At 41.6% G+C, this 16,405-nt stretch overlaps 1 long non-coding RNA gene across 1 annotated transcript; it reads right to left on the reverse strand.

The window, feature by feature from the left end:
* Positions 1-2,548: 2,548 nt before the first annotated feature.
* LOC135185654 (uncharacterized) lies at positions 2,549-14,814 on the reverse strand. Its single transcript, XR_010306545.1, has 3 exons — positions 14,753-14,814; positions 14,300-14,576; positions 2,549-5,526 (listed from the first exon to the last, which is right to left on the reverse strand). It is a non-coding gene; the product is annotated as an uncharacterized LOC135185654 (long non-coding RNA).
* Between the last annotated feature and the right edge of the window lie 1,591 nt (positions 14,815-16,405).

Raw genomic sequence — 16,405 nt, forward strand, 5'->3', positions numbered from 1 at the left:
GGACCCTCATTTACGTGTAGAAAATCTGCACATCCTGCCCAATTAAGATTTCGTTTTCCCATAGAGCAGGTTCTAAATTTTTAAATAGTTTCATTGGAATTCTAAAAACAGCAAGAGAGAAGATTAATCGTGTTAATAATTAGAAAGCTGAATGCTAACATTTTTCCCCCATAGGAGCTGCCTCAATGTTATTACTCTCGCAGCTAACAGCAGTTATAGTCTGCGTGTAAAGGACCTGATACACATGTAAATTGACCAACAGTTTGTTAGAAATAATTGAAAAATCAACCCTAGGTTTGAAATGAAGGGTCTAATTGTGTCTGCCTCTTCATTTGCACTACAAGAAAGGAGGGATGCAGGGACAAGTTAAATCATTGGGTACTGTGACTAACATGGTCAGCTCATCTCATTGCTTTCCTTCAGGTACAAGGAAATATTGCATCTAACTAAGCCACATCTTACAAGCCAATGCAGGGAATTATTTGTGACACAGGAGTGAAATGATGTTTGAGCACTCCTTTGGCACTTTCTGCTTTGTGGATGTCTGTTGATCATTGCTTGGTGCAGGCAGAACAACCCAGAGCATAAGGTAAAAGCTCACTTCAGTGTTTTCCTCTGGCAAGGTGGATCCCAAATTGACTTCACTCATAAGTACTGTTCCTTCTCTTCTCCATGTTCTTTGGCATAAGTCCTTTCAGATGCCTCCTGTTTAAAAATCTCTTTAAAAGTATGATGTTTAGGTATATAATAAGAAGCATTCTGTAATTTTTTCCAACCTTGGCAGGGCAGCAAGAAAGCAGCATACAAGTTGACTGCAAGACTAGTTGTTGCATGGTGACTTCACAGTATCAATAAGGTTGGAAGAGACCTCACAGATCATCAAGTCCAACCCTTTACCACAATTCTCAAGGCTAGACCATGGCACCAAGTGCCACGTCCAATCTTGCCTTGAACAGCCCCAGGGACGGCGACTCCACCACCTCCCTGGGCAGCCCATTCCAACATTCATCAACATTTTATTCAGTACTGAAACTTGAACTATGGTCTTCATCTTTACACATTAATATACTGATCACTATCAAGAATTTATGCTGCTTCCTCTTTAACTAGACAAGGGGAGAACACTGCCAACACAAATGGCTGGCAGAGATAATAGACCAGTCCACCTTGGCTGCCAATGTATACAATAAATGTAGAGAACACTTCTGAAGTAAGGACAGACAAAAATACTGCATTCTAATGCAGAAGGGAGGTTAAAACCATTGCACACTAATAATATCTTGATTATTTCTTTTAATTTCTGTGCTTTACTTAAAAACTTCAATAACTGTATTTAAATAGCATTACCAAATATGTGTATTTATAAGTGTACATCCATTTTCTGCTTTCCCATGTTTATTAAAAAGCTTATTCAAAATTAGCTCTGGGGGGGAAAAAATCCTGACAGCAAAGTGCTTCTGAAAATACAAACTGTCTGCCAAATGTCACCCTCATTCAAAAGCCATTGTGGTTCACTGCTCAGCTCCAATAGCATACACTAGGCAAAATAGGTTGATTTTCCCCCTGAAAGTACAACTATATAGAATGGCCTGGGTTGAAAGGCATCTCAGAGGTCATCAACTCCAACCTCCCCACCATGGTCAGCAATTTCTCTCAACTAGACTCAGATACTCAAGGCCTCTTCCAGCCTGGGCTTCAACACCCCCAGGCAGGACATGGCCACAGCTTTCCTGGGCAGCCTGTTCCAGAGTCTCAGCACCATCCTACTAAAGAACTTCTTCCTCAACTCCAGTCTAACCCTGCTCTCCCTCAGTTGCAAACAATTCCTCCTTGTCCTGTCTCTAGACAACCTGATGAAAAGTCCTATTAAAATCCTATTTACCTATGCTCTATGGATCTCTTCCAGAATGGAGAGAGATAAGGAGCCCTAAATTAACTTTCAGAGAAACTTGCACAATGCAGACCAGAAGTTTCCTGTTTATTCCAGCTTTCCCCACAGGCCAGATCTGGCTTCTGCAGTTACAACTGAGCACAAGCCAGGCCTTACATTTTTTTTTTAATACAGCAGTTCTTTAAGCTATTTTTTTTTCTCCAGTAAAAGCATCACAATAATTGAATTTATGACACAATTTATTTCTTTCATTTCAATGCAAAACTCTCTCTTACCCATGGGTGCTGAAGACCAAGTTGGACGAGGTCTTGAGCAGCCAAGTCTAATTGAGATGTCCCTGCCCATGATGATCAGTAAGGTCCCCTCCAATCTAAGGCGTTCTATGATACTATGACAGAAAAATCAGAGTGAAAAGTTCCCAGAGCCAATGAGATTTCTGTGTTTTGAATATCAAGAAGTTTTTATTGAAATCTGTTTCTGTGTGACTGTTTCTTAAGAAAAAGTTGTCCAAAATGTTTTATAAAGAGTAACTATATCATTTTATGAGTACAGCTTAGCCACAAGATGTTCCAGCAGTCCAAGACATGCTGTTGAGATGGGCAGAGCTGAGGAGAGTTATGTGGCTAGTCAGTGGCAGTGGCCACAACAGGACATTCATAAAACTTACATCAGTATTTATTTCTTAAGCTTATACAGAAGCTTTGAATCTCCAGCAGTTGCCATACTGCATCTTTCACATGTAACCAAAACTGATAATTATGAATTACCATCATCAAATATAATTGAACGTGATCATCTCTGTCAAAGCACTGCGAGGTAATGTCTCATATTAGCTGTTAATCACATCCTTCAGATGGGTCCATGATGCATTTTTATGAACCCTTTAATATGCATTGGCAAAGAATGCAAATTGTAGAAGGGGAAGGAACTGAAGCAAAACCATTTTTTGATGTTAATTTTGAAAGAGGAAGCTGGAAAGCTGAAAGTGGTCAGGGCATTTAAATGGATATTAAACATTCACCAGAGCACAGAGCTTTCTCTGGGTTGGATGCTGTACTTTACAAAGAGGAGAGCTTCAAAAGCTGTCAGCATAGACAGGTAGGAAATTCAGAACTCGTGTGGAAATAGCTTCAGGGTAACAATTCCTCAGACATCTCTAGAAAGGAACATGAAGTTCTCTCTCACACAGAAATTTGTAACCTCAGTAGGTGATTATTATATTCTGTGTCTTTTTATGGTCTTTGTAACCAAGGTCCAAAGATTGAAAGGGGAACAAGGCAATTTACTTCAGTACTGCAGAAGAGGTAATTTGACATCTGACTTCATTCTTTGTCTTTCATCAGGAAATCCCAGTTTGTATGTGTGTATATACACACACACACAAACTCTTTATAATACCAGAACTGGAAAAAAGACAGCTAGGGACTGCTGCTTGCCCTTGTGGGTATCAGTGATACTGTCAATGGAGACTTTGGGGACAAGGTAGGGTCAATACTTGGCCCTTGAGATTAAAATGAAAAACAGAGAGAAACCACTGGTGTCCTCAACCTTACTGGTCAAGGGGAAGCAGGAGAAAGGAGCTGCGGATCATCATCTAGCCGTGTGGCTGGTGTTGCCAAAAGGGATTCGTCTGCTGTGGCCATGAGCATTTCCATTATAGTAATGGAAATTCTAAATAGATAGAAGAGGAATAAAAGAGGAATAAGAGTTCTTAAGTACCAGACCAGGTTTTCCAGAGAGACTGTGGGGTCTGCAGCTTTGAAAATACTCAGAAATAGACTGGGAAAAGCACAGAGCAACTAGATTTGACTTCAAGGCTACACTTGCTTTTAGCAGAGTGCTGCACTGGTTGACCTCCAAAGGTCCCTTCCAGCAAATGCTATTCTATATTCAACCTATAGTAGCACCTTCCTGGAAGTGAAGGATATTTTGTATGCTTCTCCAGTCTAGGAATGAAACTTATGGCCACAAATAATTATTTCTCCAATTAGAAGAGTTTTCTGCATCTGAGTCTTCCTCAGACTTGCTGAGAATCAGATAGTGCTCTGTGTGTGAGAGAATCCTCTTGTGCATGAAGGCTTCCAATAATGCAAATGTTTACGATCCTGATACTGAGAAACCAAATGCAAGCAGCTGATCTATGAGATTCAAGCTTCTGTTCCCCGTTTGGATCACACATGGCTTATGAAAAGTAAACAGTGGGTCCAAACACAGCGTAGCTGTCAGTGGTCCTTGGGAGTCAGTAAATATCTTGAGTTTCAAACTGTTTAAAAGTCTTTCAAAGCTGCTCAGCATGCAAGTGCTTTTATAGTTATGTGAGCCCTTAAAATGCACATTTCCTGAAAGGCAAGCAAGTGGGAATAATTACTAGTAATTTTTTTTTCTCCTCAGCTTAGACAGTTAAATTGTACTCAACAGTTATTTCTCCCTAGTGCATGATACAGCAGAAACCCTTCCAGAGCAAATGCATTGCAATCATGGAGCTGGCCTCTAGCAGCAGAAGCACTAAAAGCAGTAACACAGATTAACAAATGGATGATGTAGATACACTTTGTCAGCACCATTTTCTTCAAGCATCTCCTTAAGTTCTGGAAAGTTTGTTTGTTCAGTCTGTGGTAGGTAGTTTTTAAGGCCCCTTTTTCTCCCCACTCTGCTGATTTCAGAAAAGCTTGTGTTTTCTTTCTGAACATGAAAAGCCTGGACATTGCAAATAACGAAACTCAAGTGTCAAAAGACTTCACCACTGTCAGCAAGAAGTTTGTGATGTTTTCTCAAGGCTCAACCCACACATTCATCTGTCTTTAATAAGAGCAGGTCTGCCTGGCTGTATCAGCTGATTTGCTGTGCTTGCCTTGGAGCATCACTTGTTGGTTTTGTTTTTTTGTGGGTTGCTTTTTTTCTGTCAGTGGGAGGGACTTCAAGATTTATGGGTGTGCTGACAAAACTTGGGAGGAATCTGCCTGGAGGGCTGATGGGTCTCCATGAAGTGAAAAATGTCCTGAACGAAGTGCATTTATACATACTGTTCTTGGCTTGCAGTATTGCTTTCCAAGGGTAAGCCTCACCCAGGCTCTTGAGAAACAACCTATTCAGTAGTTTTCTTCTCCATCTGATTTGTTAATGTATGGGAAGACAAATGTTGAGGCTTGTTGCAGAAACACAACTCATCTTGTCAATGAAATTCGCTCTGGAATGGGAAGATTGTGAGGAAAAATATCTTGAGGTTATGAAACACAGATATTTATGCGCTGTCAAGTATTTAAACAGTCCAGAATTCCATGGAGGTGTTATAAGAAGGTCCCATAGCATTTTATAGCAGAACAGTGAAAAAAAAACATAAAAAGAAAATAGCTATAAATGTTCAGACTAAATAGGTACAAAGAACAAATCCATTACAGAAGTTGCCACCAGAAATTTGATATAGTAGAATAAAGGGGAAAAAAGAAAACCCCAACTGGATCACAAAGAAGGGTTCAGCACAACAGGAGCACTTAGTTAACCACAAGCACTCTATTGGTGTCATCTTATTCCTGGAACTGAACTGTGAGGAGAGTGTGTGTTCTAGAAGAAAGCTTGAAACCAGCCTACATGCCTTCATCCTGTCTTCTGGCCTTGGTAATCCAGTCATAAAAGATCTGTATGACATAGACAAAAAAAATCTTCTGTCATGCAAAGTAGTAGAGAATTAATCTCTGAGCTCCCAACCTTCTGCTGCAGCTTTGAAAGTAATCTAGCTTTTTTTTTTTCTCTTCAATATCCTGTGTTGACATAAAACATTAAGATTTGCACTAAAGGCAGAAAGAATTATAGCTACTAACATCATGAATAGGACTGAAAATACTTTTTTTCCCCTAAAGATTTTGTACCTGACTTCCACTGCTTAAGTGTTTCAGTCACCAAAAGTGTGTCTATGGCAAGAAATCATTGTATTCTTACCATCTTGGTGAAATCATCTTTCTGCTTAGATGTTTGGAGAAGCTGCAGGTGAGATAACTAAACTGGTCCCTGGGTACAGAGCATCTCACTGCCACCAAAGGTTGTATTCAACTGTACAGTTATTAGGGCTGAACTATCAGTTTCAAATTTTTAAGAGGCTGTCAAAGCCAAACAAGGAATTCTGAGGTTTGCAGGACTGAAGATTACAGCTGATAGCTCTGTGGGTTTTAGAAGCAATGACAGGTAAGGGTTTAGGAAGCCTGAGAATTGCCAGGAGAATTAGAACCAAACAATTCCAATGGATTTAGGCACACAGCTGAAATGGGATTAATCTAGCCTCAGTCATGTTACAATGCAGTATTTAATTGCACATAGCACAGATTCTGTGTACACAGAACATATGCTAATGGTCATATTTAATTCTGTCTGTTAGCAAGGAAAACAAATTGGATTATGTCATTATTTACAACCCATTTCCATCTAAATTAGCCTTCTTTGATCTTAATTTCTTCTATTGTCATATCATTTCTAAATGTATAGATGGGTTGTTACTGGCAATTGTCATCTTACCTAGTCTCCAGCTTGCTAGTTACACTGTAACTAGCACACAGGATAAACTCATAAGCCATAAGCTCCCTCAGTATGTATTAGTTAGGGTACTGAACTTCTTTTCACATAACCCAGCCTTTCAAAATAGATGAGTTCTTGACCTCATTGACTTCACCCATCTAAAACTACCACTAAAAAAAATAAAGTTGAGAAAAACATGTCAAATGAAAGCTGGATTTTGATAGGGAAAGGGTTTAGCTGTTTGCTATGTGAGACTGGTATTCAGTGCTGAGGGGAGAGCTTTATGTAGGACATCTCCCAGTTTATTATTTTTTTTCATGCAGGATATCTGTGTCAGTGACACAGTGACCCACTAGAAGCTCAGGGAGCCTTCTTAAGAGTGCAGGGAAATGTCCAGGCTGTGCACTGAAGTCTGCTTGCATCAGCCACTCTACTGAATCCTGCTTTTAATTTAAATTAGGGATAAATTCAGTTGTGCATATTCCTATGGAAAAAAAATTGCATTTTGATCAGCGACAGTGCAGTGAAAGAGCACAGCTCAGATGTGTCTGAGAAACTGAATCCAGACAAATCTGTATGAGAGCCAGCAACAGCTGCAGGTCCTTCATGCAGCAGCGTATAATGCCCTATCTACGCCTACACATCAAGCAGATGACGGTTACAAAGTCTCTTGAGACAGCTACAGGATGAGTTTTTGCACATCCATGAAGGAAATTACCTTCAAGAAGGACCCAGAGGGATCTTAACATGCAGTGAAACAGTTAGATGAGTGACACAGAAGAATTTGAGGATTACTTGTTAGTAAGTACCTGTAGTGAGCTTTGTTTGCTCACTAATACATGCTAATTCTCTCATAGCATTACTTTACTGTGATGATCCTTGTTCAGGCACTGCTCATCTAATTTTGAACTGTGCACTGATGTTGATCTTTGACTGTCTGTGGGTGGTGCCCATTGATTAGCAGCCTCTAACACGACAGCCCGGAGAACATCCTTAATAGCCCATATAATGACAAGAAATGCAGACTTTTGGACTTTATTCTAGGCAGTGGGAAGATGGTGGGAGACTGTCATTCAGTCACAAAGGAGGAGAGAGAGAAGGAGAAATAAACCAGCTCTCAAACTCAGCAGACAGAAACACTCTTCTTCTGGCTTTACCCAAGTCCACTATCATCCAGTGCTGTGCTTCCAAACAGTGTCTTCTTGCACATTCTGATTATTTGTCTCTTGTCTATTCAGAAAGAAATGCCCTAGGAGGTCTAGTCCTTACTGAAGTGTAATTTCCTTGGAGACATTAGTCCCAAAAGCTGTCAGATTAGAAAGTCAGAGAATACCCCAATGGGGCTTTTGGTTGTCTCTATTGTGACCTGGTGTCCCAAATACAATATTTTGTTCCATAAAGTGTTGCAAAGATGTATATAAAAAGATTAATCTCTGCCAAAAAATATGACACTGGTTGATGAATAGACCCTCATGTGTCCCATAAAGAGGTATATATCCTGAGGACCTTATCAAAACACACTTCATGGGAAAAGAACCAGTCTTGATAAGAAGCAATTGAGCTCCACTACTCCCTTAACATTCACTTTACTCTCTTATAGCACTACTTAAAGGGCTTTACAGAAAGGGGCTGTGAAGAGGGAGGAGGAAGAAGATCTGTTGAGAGTTTAAAAGCTGTTTAAACAGACTATTAATTTTCCAGTATGCAAGGGCATTTATTTCTCTTACTGCAAGGGGCAATGTAGAACCCCTGAAAAATTTTGCAGCTCCCATTATGAGCATTTGTAGCAGCCACTGAATATGCAAGGACCAAGGAGATAGCAATTTTTTCTGAGACCCACAGAGAACAGAAGGCTTGAGATCAGTCTGCTCATGCCCACACAAATTCACAGGTATACAGGTCACTTTGGGTTGGAAGAGACCCTCAAAGGTCATCTTGTCCAATCCCTTTGCACCCAGCAGGGACACCTCCAACTAGATCTAGCCTGCCTAGAGCAAGACCAAGTCTAATCTTGAATGTCTCCTGGGATGGGGCTTCAACCACATCCCTGGGTAGCCTCTTCCAGTACTTCTTCACTCTCATAGAAAAGATTCCTCTTTCTGTCCTACCTAAATCTCCCCTGCTCCAATTTGAAACCATTGCCTTTTGTCCTATCCAGACAGGCCCTTCCAAACAGTGCTTCCACAGCCTTCCTGTAAGTCCCCTTCAAATATTGAAAAGTAGTTCTATGATTTCCCCACAGTCTTCTCTCCAGGGAGAACAGCCTCAGATCTTGCAGCCTGTCTTCACAGCAGAGATGCTCTATCCCTCTGATCATCTTTGTGTCTCTCCTCTGACCTGCTTCAGCAGGTCCATGTCTCTCTTGTATTGGAGGCCCCAGAGATGAACACAGTATTCCAGTACACCAGAGCAGAGTCAGAATCCTCTCTCCATCTGCTGGCCACACTGCCTTTGATGCAGCCCAGGCTGCCACTAGCCCTCTGGGCTGCAGGCTCACATTGTTGGCTCATGTCCAGCTTCTTATCCACCAGTTACCCCCAAGTCCTTTTCAGCAGAGCTGCTCTCAATTTCATCATTCCCCAGGCTGTATTGATATCAAAGATTGCCCTGACCTAGGTGCAGGACTGTACACTTTGCCCTACTGAACCCCACCTCCTCTCATGTATTAACTTGAGTGTATCAGGTTTATTAGCAGACTGCTACCCTTCCATATGTAGTAGATATTGTATAGACAGAGCCCTTATTTTGCAGTCCCAGGATGTATGGAAAGAAATCATTTTCTTGGGACAAGTTTTATCTGAAATCTCCTTCCAGAACACTTCACACATTTCACATTTGCACATAATTTCTTTCTGCCTTTTTTTCTTTTTTGAAACAAACTTGTTCCTCATCTTGTTGGTGAATGTTTAGGAAGGAAGCAAGATCCAACCAGGCTGACATTTAAAACCAAATGTCTCTAGGTAAGCATGAGAACAGCTGTCAGTAAGAATTAGCAGGAGCCAGCACTCGAGATGAGGTTGGTATTTGACAGTGTTCATGAATACTACATTTCACACTGAAGATGTTACCTTTGAAAGTTTAGGTTTCTCTTTTCTTTTTGAGCAGTGTCTGGCCCTCCTCACCCTTTTAATGTTATAAAGTGGTACAATATTTTATACATGACAAGCAGGAGGGAAGGACCCTATTATCATTCTGCCGTGTACATGTTGTAATATGAATTAATGTAAGGAGGGGAATATTAATCCATTTCACCAGGATGGCTGAAACACTTGCTGCCAGAATTGCTTGCCTGTCATTTATTACTGACACAAAGAACGTTTTTTATCCACTTGTGAAAGAACTTGCCCCACAACACTAAAGCTTATGAATTGTTGCAAATTTGCAGCTGAGGAAGTTGAATTTCCAATACCTTGCAGGGCTCACATTTCTCTGTGCTTTGGGAAGAAATTTTCTGTACATTTAAATGACCTTAGATGGCAATTTAGATGTGCCCAAAATGTGCCCCATGCTCTGTGGTGTTCTGCTGGTGCTATTATTGCAGTTAGGGCAATACATATTTACTTCTCCTGTAGAGCAGCTCAGGAGGGGGAAACCCTTTGAAATTCAGCAAGATGTCTAAATTCTCTCTGCAAGAAAAGTAAATATTCCATGTTCAAGAACAAGGAAAACTTGTCAGACCACATGTTATGGTTGAGGCCAGCTGGCTATTGAGCACTGCATGGCCCCTCTCATTCCTGCCCCCACCACCCCAGTGGGATGAAAAGGAGAATCAGGAAGGAAAAAAAGCAAATATCCCCTGGGCTGAGATAAGAAGAGTCTAAAGAGCCAGATGAAGATAGAAGAACTGTAGGATCATTAAGGTTGGTAAAAAAGCTCTAAGATCATCAAGTCACTATCAACCTAACACCACCATAGTCACCGAAGTGTGTTACAAAGTGCCATGTCTGCACATTTTCTGAGCACTTCCAAGAATGTTGACTCCACTTCCCTGGGGAGCCTAACAGCAGCACTCCAATCAGGAGCCTTTACCCAGACCAGCCTTCCCTTACATAGCAGTCAAGAACTAAGTAAAGTATCAAGTATCCCATTGACTGCTTCAGTTCAGCAGTCCTGGCTGTGACCCCTCCCAGCTTCTTGTTGAATTAGCCTTATACTAGCCTGATTGGGATGTAGATTTCTTTCTCTTTTCCCAAAGTGTCTCAGAGCCTTTGTGATCTGTGCTAGATTGTATGGTCCTGCTCTGGCAGGGGGGTTTGCACTCAATGATCTCCTTGGGTCCCTTCCAACAGCTGACATCCTGTGAGCCAGCAGTGCTGTGCCAATCTGTAGCTTTTTCACCCAGACTTCAAGGTAGCAGAGACACAAGTATGCCTATCCCCAAGTATTTCTAACTACATCCAACCCTCCCAGTGTATTGCTCCTCACAGCTATTATTCTGGTACCTTTCCTGCCAGCTAAACACATCTATTGCCATTGGTCCTTTCTCACTGCTGTAGTTTCTCACCTTTTCTTTTCTGTAGTTTCTCAGTTTTCCCTTCTCACTAATGGCTGTGTGCAGCTACTCATAGAAATCCTCACATGCTCCAAAATAAGTTTTGAAAATTTTATTTGGAAAGGATGGGAAAGGTGGCACTCAGGGAGTGCAAGGAAATGCTACCTTAGTGGCACTGCTGAAATCAGGAGTCCCAGCTGGCATTGTTTTAAGTAAATGTTCTTTTTTCTGCATTATTTAACAGAATTTCACATTTTCATCCAGCAGCAGTAAAACATGAATCTGTTTTGGCAAAACCCAGTACCTGCCAATTGGCACAGTTCCTCTTAGCCACTGAATGTCTACACCTGTCCTCTGTGTGACTAACACACACTCTGAAAGTTCAGTTAAAGCTGAAATGTCTAGCTGAAGCGTGAGCTGGGTTACGTTGCCGAATGAGCCTGTTAGGGCAGGTCGGTTAAGGGTAAATCTGGTTTACACAGATTTTAAACTAAACACATTTTGTGTTTAATTCAGTACTTACAGGCAGATTTATTAGGCTTCTGTGGTTATCTAAGAGATAAAGACAGGCTGTAACTTCTTTGAACCTTGAAGCACCTTCTGGAGTTAAGGACTAAATACCTGATATCACATTTTCCAATGCCATTCTGCATTTGCTCGTTTCTGTGACTGTACTGTCCTGATATGAACAATTAAGAGGCTCTTGCTTTCTTCTCCAATCCACCTCTAACCAGTGCCTTTCAGCTTCAGTTTGCTTCCCTTTCATCTGTGACATGATAAAGGTTTTGTGAGAGAAGGGTGCTGTAGATAGGATCACAAAGACATCTAAGTTAAGCTTCCTGGAAGAAGAAGAGCTTTTTACTCAACTAAACAATAATTCTTCAAGGCCTCTTATGGCTGGCCAGTACTTTTAGCAGTATTTAAGGTGGAAAAACAACTGGATTTTTTTGAATACTAAATTCCATGGAAAAATGTGGAAAATAAGGGAAAGGAAAAGAGTTTCCAAGAATTACCTGAGATGAAAAGATTTGTGAAATTCCTACTTCCCCAACCCTTTGCCGGCAGCTTACCTCTTTTTTTAAGGACATATCCTCCCATTGAGTTGGAAGATACACAGAAATATTCTTACAGAACAGATTTTATAAGTAAACTATGCTATTTTCCTCCTGCTGTGTGAGTATTTTTCAAGGTGAAAGTGATATGCTTATACATTTTCAATAGGAAAATGAAATGAACTGTAAACATGTGCTTTGCTGAGTGCCACAGCAGCATAATTTCTGCAGTAATTCCTGATAAGAATATACATCAGTGCATAGTTGAGATCACTGTAGCTTCAAATATTTAAGTAACCCTCTGGGAAAGGTCATAGTTTTCCAAAATACATATCCAGAACTCCCTCTTATGCTTACAGCAGCAGCAAATACTCCTCTATAGATCTTTCGGTTTCCTCTCTTCTCTCCTATCCCTTTAGTGGCTTGCAAGCAACTAAGCAGTCCCATGATTATTATGGTAGGATTTATGTTGTTCCAGTCTGCCATAGTTATATGGCTGGAAATGAGAAAGTCAGCTTGTAGCACTGTATCTCCAGCTTGCCAAGCATCAAGCACCTCTGCAGTTCTGTGGCCCCATCCCAAGTACTGCTGGTTGCCATGGAAGCAGCACAGCACAGCATTCTGAAGGCCTGGAGCTGCTGGGGGACTATTCATCACTGGATAGATGTAGCAGTTCTCTCAGGTAAACTTTACCACATACAGCTTCATTGAGACTCAGTGGTCATATATCCTTTACACTCTGGAAACCCACGAGGACCATGGCTTTTGCTTCCTGTGAGTGTGTGCACCAAGGAGAGGTTTTACACATCTTAATCAGTTTCCTTGACTTTCATTGTTCCATGCCCTTGATTATTTGCACATAGTAGGACTATTTCTCTATATGCTTCACTGTGTAACCAGTGAGGGGTAAGAGGGAGGTAAGAAAGCAAAAGGCAGGTGAAATAGATATCCCTCTGCTCAATCTTCCTGATAGTCCACAAAAATCATTCACTGCATAGTGAGATGGCAAAGCCCTGGGTGGCTGCTCCAGCTCACATGCTGCAGTCTAAGAGCAGGAGACACCAAGCTCATGCTGGTCCATCACCACACTGACAAGACGCTTTTCAACCCATTACAGAGGTTGTATATTGAAGGGAACCAAATTTGATGCATACTAATCCTATAGTAAGCATCCTGAACTCAGTTCTCCAGAAGAAGATTAGAGACATCTTAATCCTGTTAAAGATTAGTCCTTAAAATTCTACACGTGTAAAAGTGAGAAATTATTTTCTTTACACTATAGGTAGAATTTAGTTCACAAGGCTACATGGAAGTGTCTCCAAGTGAGTCCAGGTATATGAGCTATATTCATTAAAGATCTTATGCATATCCTTTTTCCAAAGCTATAAAGATGAAATCCAAAGCAAGAGTCTGCTTCTCATTCTCATATCTGGAAATTGTTAATTAGCAATTTTCAAAAGAAATCCTCTCCTCCCATTCAATTGCATTACACCTATCTGAAAATTAGGTAATTATGTAAAGCATTTTTTTGGAGAAACCTATTTCAGAACCAGAAACAAAACACAGTATTTCTAGAGTGTGATCCTACTTTCTTTAGATGTTTGTTGGGGTGGTTGACTTTCGAATGATCCTGTATCATATCCTTGATTGCATACAGATGAAGTGTAAAGATTTGTGTCAGCAGGAGGGAGTTCATTTTTTTGACAGAAATCAACTCTTCACAGAGAGATTTGACATTGGAATGAACTGCCCAGGGAGGTGATAGAATCACCGTCTCTGGAGGTGTTCAAGAAAAGCCTGGATGAGGCACACAGTGCCATGGTCTAGTTGATTGGATAGGGCTGAGTGCTAGGTTGGACTGGATGATCTTGAAAGACTCTTCTAACCTGCTTGATTATATGATTCTAATCTGGCCAGGAGCCTGGATGTTTCCTCCCAATAACTGCTTGGAGAAAAGGCTCAGTGATCAGTGCTACCAATCCTATGTATGAAAGCTGTTCTGTTTAGACTCTTTGATAGAGTTTACTAGCTTACACCAGGAGTGGAAACCCACCACTGTGCTCCTCAGGGTACAGAAATAACATCAGAAAGTAGGTTAATTCCAGAATCTTAGAATGGCTCAGGTTGAAAAGGACCTCACAGATTATCTACTGCCATCATCTGCTGTAACCTCCCCACCATGGGCAGGGACATCTCCAAACTAGAGCCAGCTCCTCAGCCTAAGCAAGAAGGCCTAGCCAGCACCCATGGGTGATGTTGGAGTGACTATCAACCCCCTATCCTGCTTAACTGGAGGGCCACCAGGCCCCTCACCTTTCACCCCTTCCCATTCACCCACTGCACACCACGGGCACTCACCAATGATGACAGGAGGAGGATCCCTCTGCCCAGTTGGGCAGACTGAACTACATCCTAGTCACCAAGTGCTCTGCTCTGGCTTCACACAGCCAGGATTTCACCTGCTGCTGAATCAAGCCAGTTTTAACTTAGTCACAAAGCAAGACAAAGTTTGAGTCACACTGACAAAAAGAGCATCAATGAGACTGGAGCTGTAGTCCATCTTCCTTCTTCAGCATCCTCAGGCATCTCCTCCATGCTCCTTCAATGCTTCGCAGGATGTTCCACAGATTTACTCCTGTCAGTTACAAGCGAGCAGAAAGAAGCAGCTAAACATAAAGCAGCTCAGCCAGCACCCGTGGTGATATTCGAGCAATCTTTGAGCCTAGCCCTACCTAGCCGGGGGGCCAAGCAGGCCCCCCGGCCTTTAAGATCACCTCCACCATTCACCCAGTGCGCACCATGGGCACTCACCAGTGACGATGCGAGGAGGATCCCTCTGCCCAGATGGGCAAGCTTAGGGCTTCTGCCTCTCCTGGGGCCGATTATAAAGGGGAGTGGGTAGGGAGGGCAAAGTGGTTACACCTGGGGTGGGAGGAGACTCAACAGCACCCAGGTGCTCTGAGTTTGGGGAAAAAAAGGGGAAAATGCAGAGTGGGGTGGGAAAGAGACAGGTGTGGTGGAAAAGGAGAGGTGGTGCTGAAAGGAGGGAGATAGAGATTAAAAAGGGAAGATGAGGGAAAAGGAAGGAGATGGAAAGAAAATGAGGAAGATGAGGGAAAATAAGAGATGGAGAGGAAAGCAGGGAGATGGGGGAGGAGTGAGATAAAAAAAAATGAACACTGGACTGTAGTGTTTGCACTGAAACCAACTGGTTCACAACCAGCCTTTGGTTGTTTGGTCTGCCTGGAATTCTAAGCAGACATCTTCACCAGTGCACTATGTGGGCTGAAGAAGAGCAAGTCACACCTATGTGAGAGATAAAAAAAGAGGAAATAAAGAGGAGAGCTAAGAAATAAAAATTAAAAACAGAAAAGCAAATAAAATGAATAAATGCATGTATGTGAAAAGCATGAGGTCTCACAACACTCCATACTGTATTTCATAGAATCCTACAATCCAGGTTGGGAAGGACCTCAGAGATCCTCTGAGCCAACCATAGGCAAAGATGTCTCTCAAATAGACTCAGCTGCTTAAGGCCTCATCCAGCCTGGCCTTCAACACCCCCAGGCATAAGGCAGCCACAGTCTCCTTGGACAACATATTTCAGAGTCCCACCACCCTCCTACTGAAGAACTTCTTCCTCAGCTCCAGTCTAATCCTGCTCTGCCTCAGCTTCAAAACGTTTGCGCTTGGCCTGTCTCTAGACACCCTGATGAAAAGTCCCTCTGCAGCCTTCCTGTAGGACGCATTTAGGTATTAGAAGGCAGCTCTGAGGTCCCCCTGAATTCTTCCCTTCTCCAGGCTGAACAACTCCAGCTCTTTCAGCCTATCCTCATAGCAAAGGTCTTCCAGCCCTTGGATGATCTTTGTACCCCCCTCTATTTAATAATACTTTGAAGGACTGAGAAACAAGTGGCATTTCAGTTTGCAGGCACGTTAGCTAAGTTGCATGAAATCTAAACTTCATTTCTGTTCTTTTTTTGCCTGCTGAATGATGTCCCATCATTTAGTGTCAAAACAGTTGCTTCTGTGATTTACAACTGACAAACTCCTCTTGGAATAACCACCACATAATGAAATTTCATGGAAAGTCATCCACATCTGAACCTGGCATAAAGCCAGACCAGTTGGAATCTCTGGTTCTTGCTGGAAAAACATTGGATTGCTTGGTAATTTTTCTCTCTGGCTTTCAGAAGGGACTTCCAGTAGAACTGAAATCTGGAATTACTTCAGCTCTCAGAGTCTAGATGCTTCCCAAAATAAAAAGGGCATCTGTTTGTAGCATATCTCCTTTAATTGGTTTGGGTTTATATTATTATTATTATTATTATTATTATTATTATCATTATTATTATTGTTATTATTGTTATTGTTATTGCAACATTTACCCCTGAACCCACTTGGGCCTTGAATTTATTTTGTGTTTGCCATGACATAGCATGGAATTTTGAGAAAAAAAAAAAA

Source organism: Pogoniulus pusillus, chromosome 23, assembly GCF_015220805.1.
Source record: "Pogoniulus pusillus isolate bPogPus1 chromosome 23, bPogPus1.pri, whole genome shotgun sequence".
NCBI classification, from domain to species: Eukaryota; Metazoa; Chordata; class Aves; order Piciformes; family Lybiidae; genus Pogoniulus; species Pogoniulus pusillus.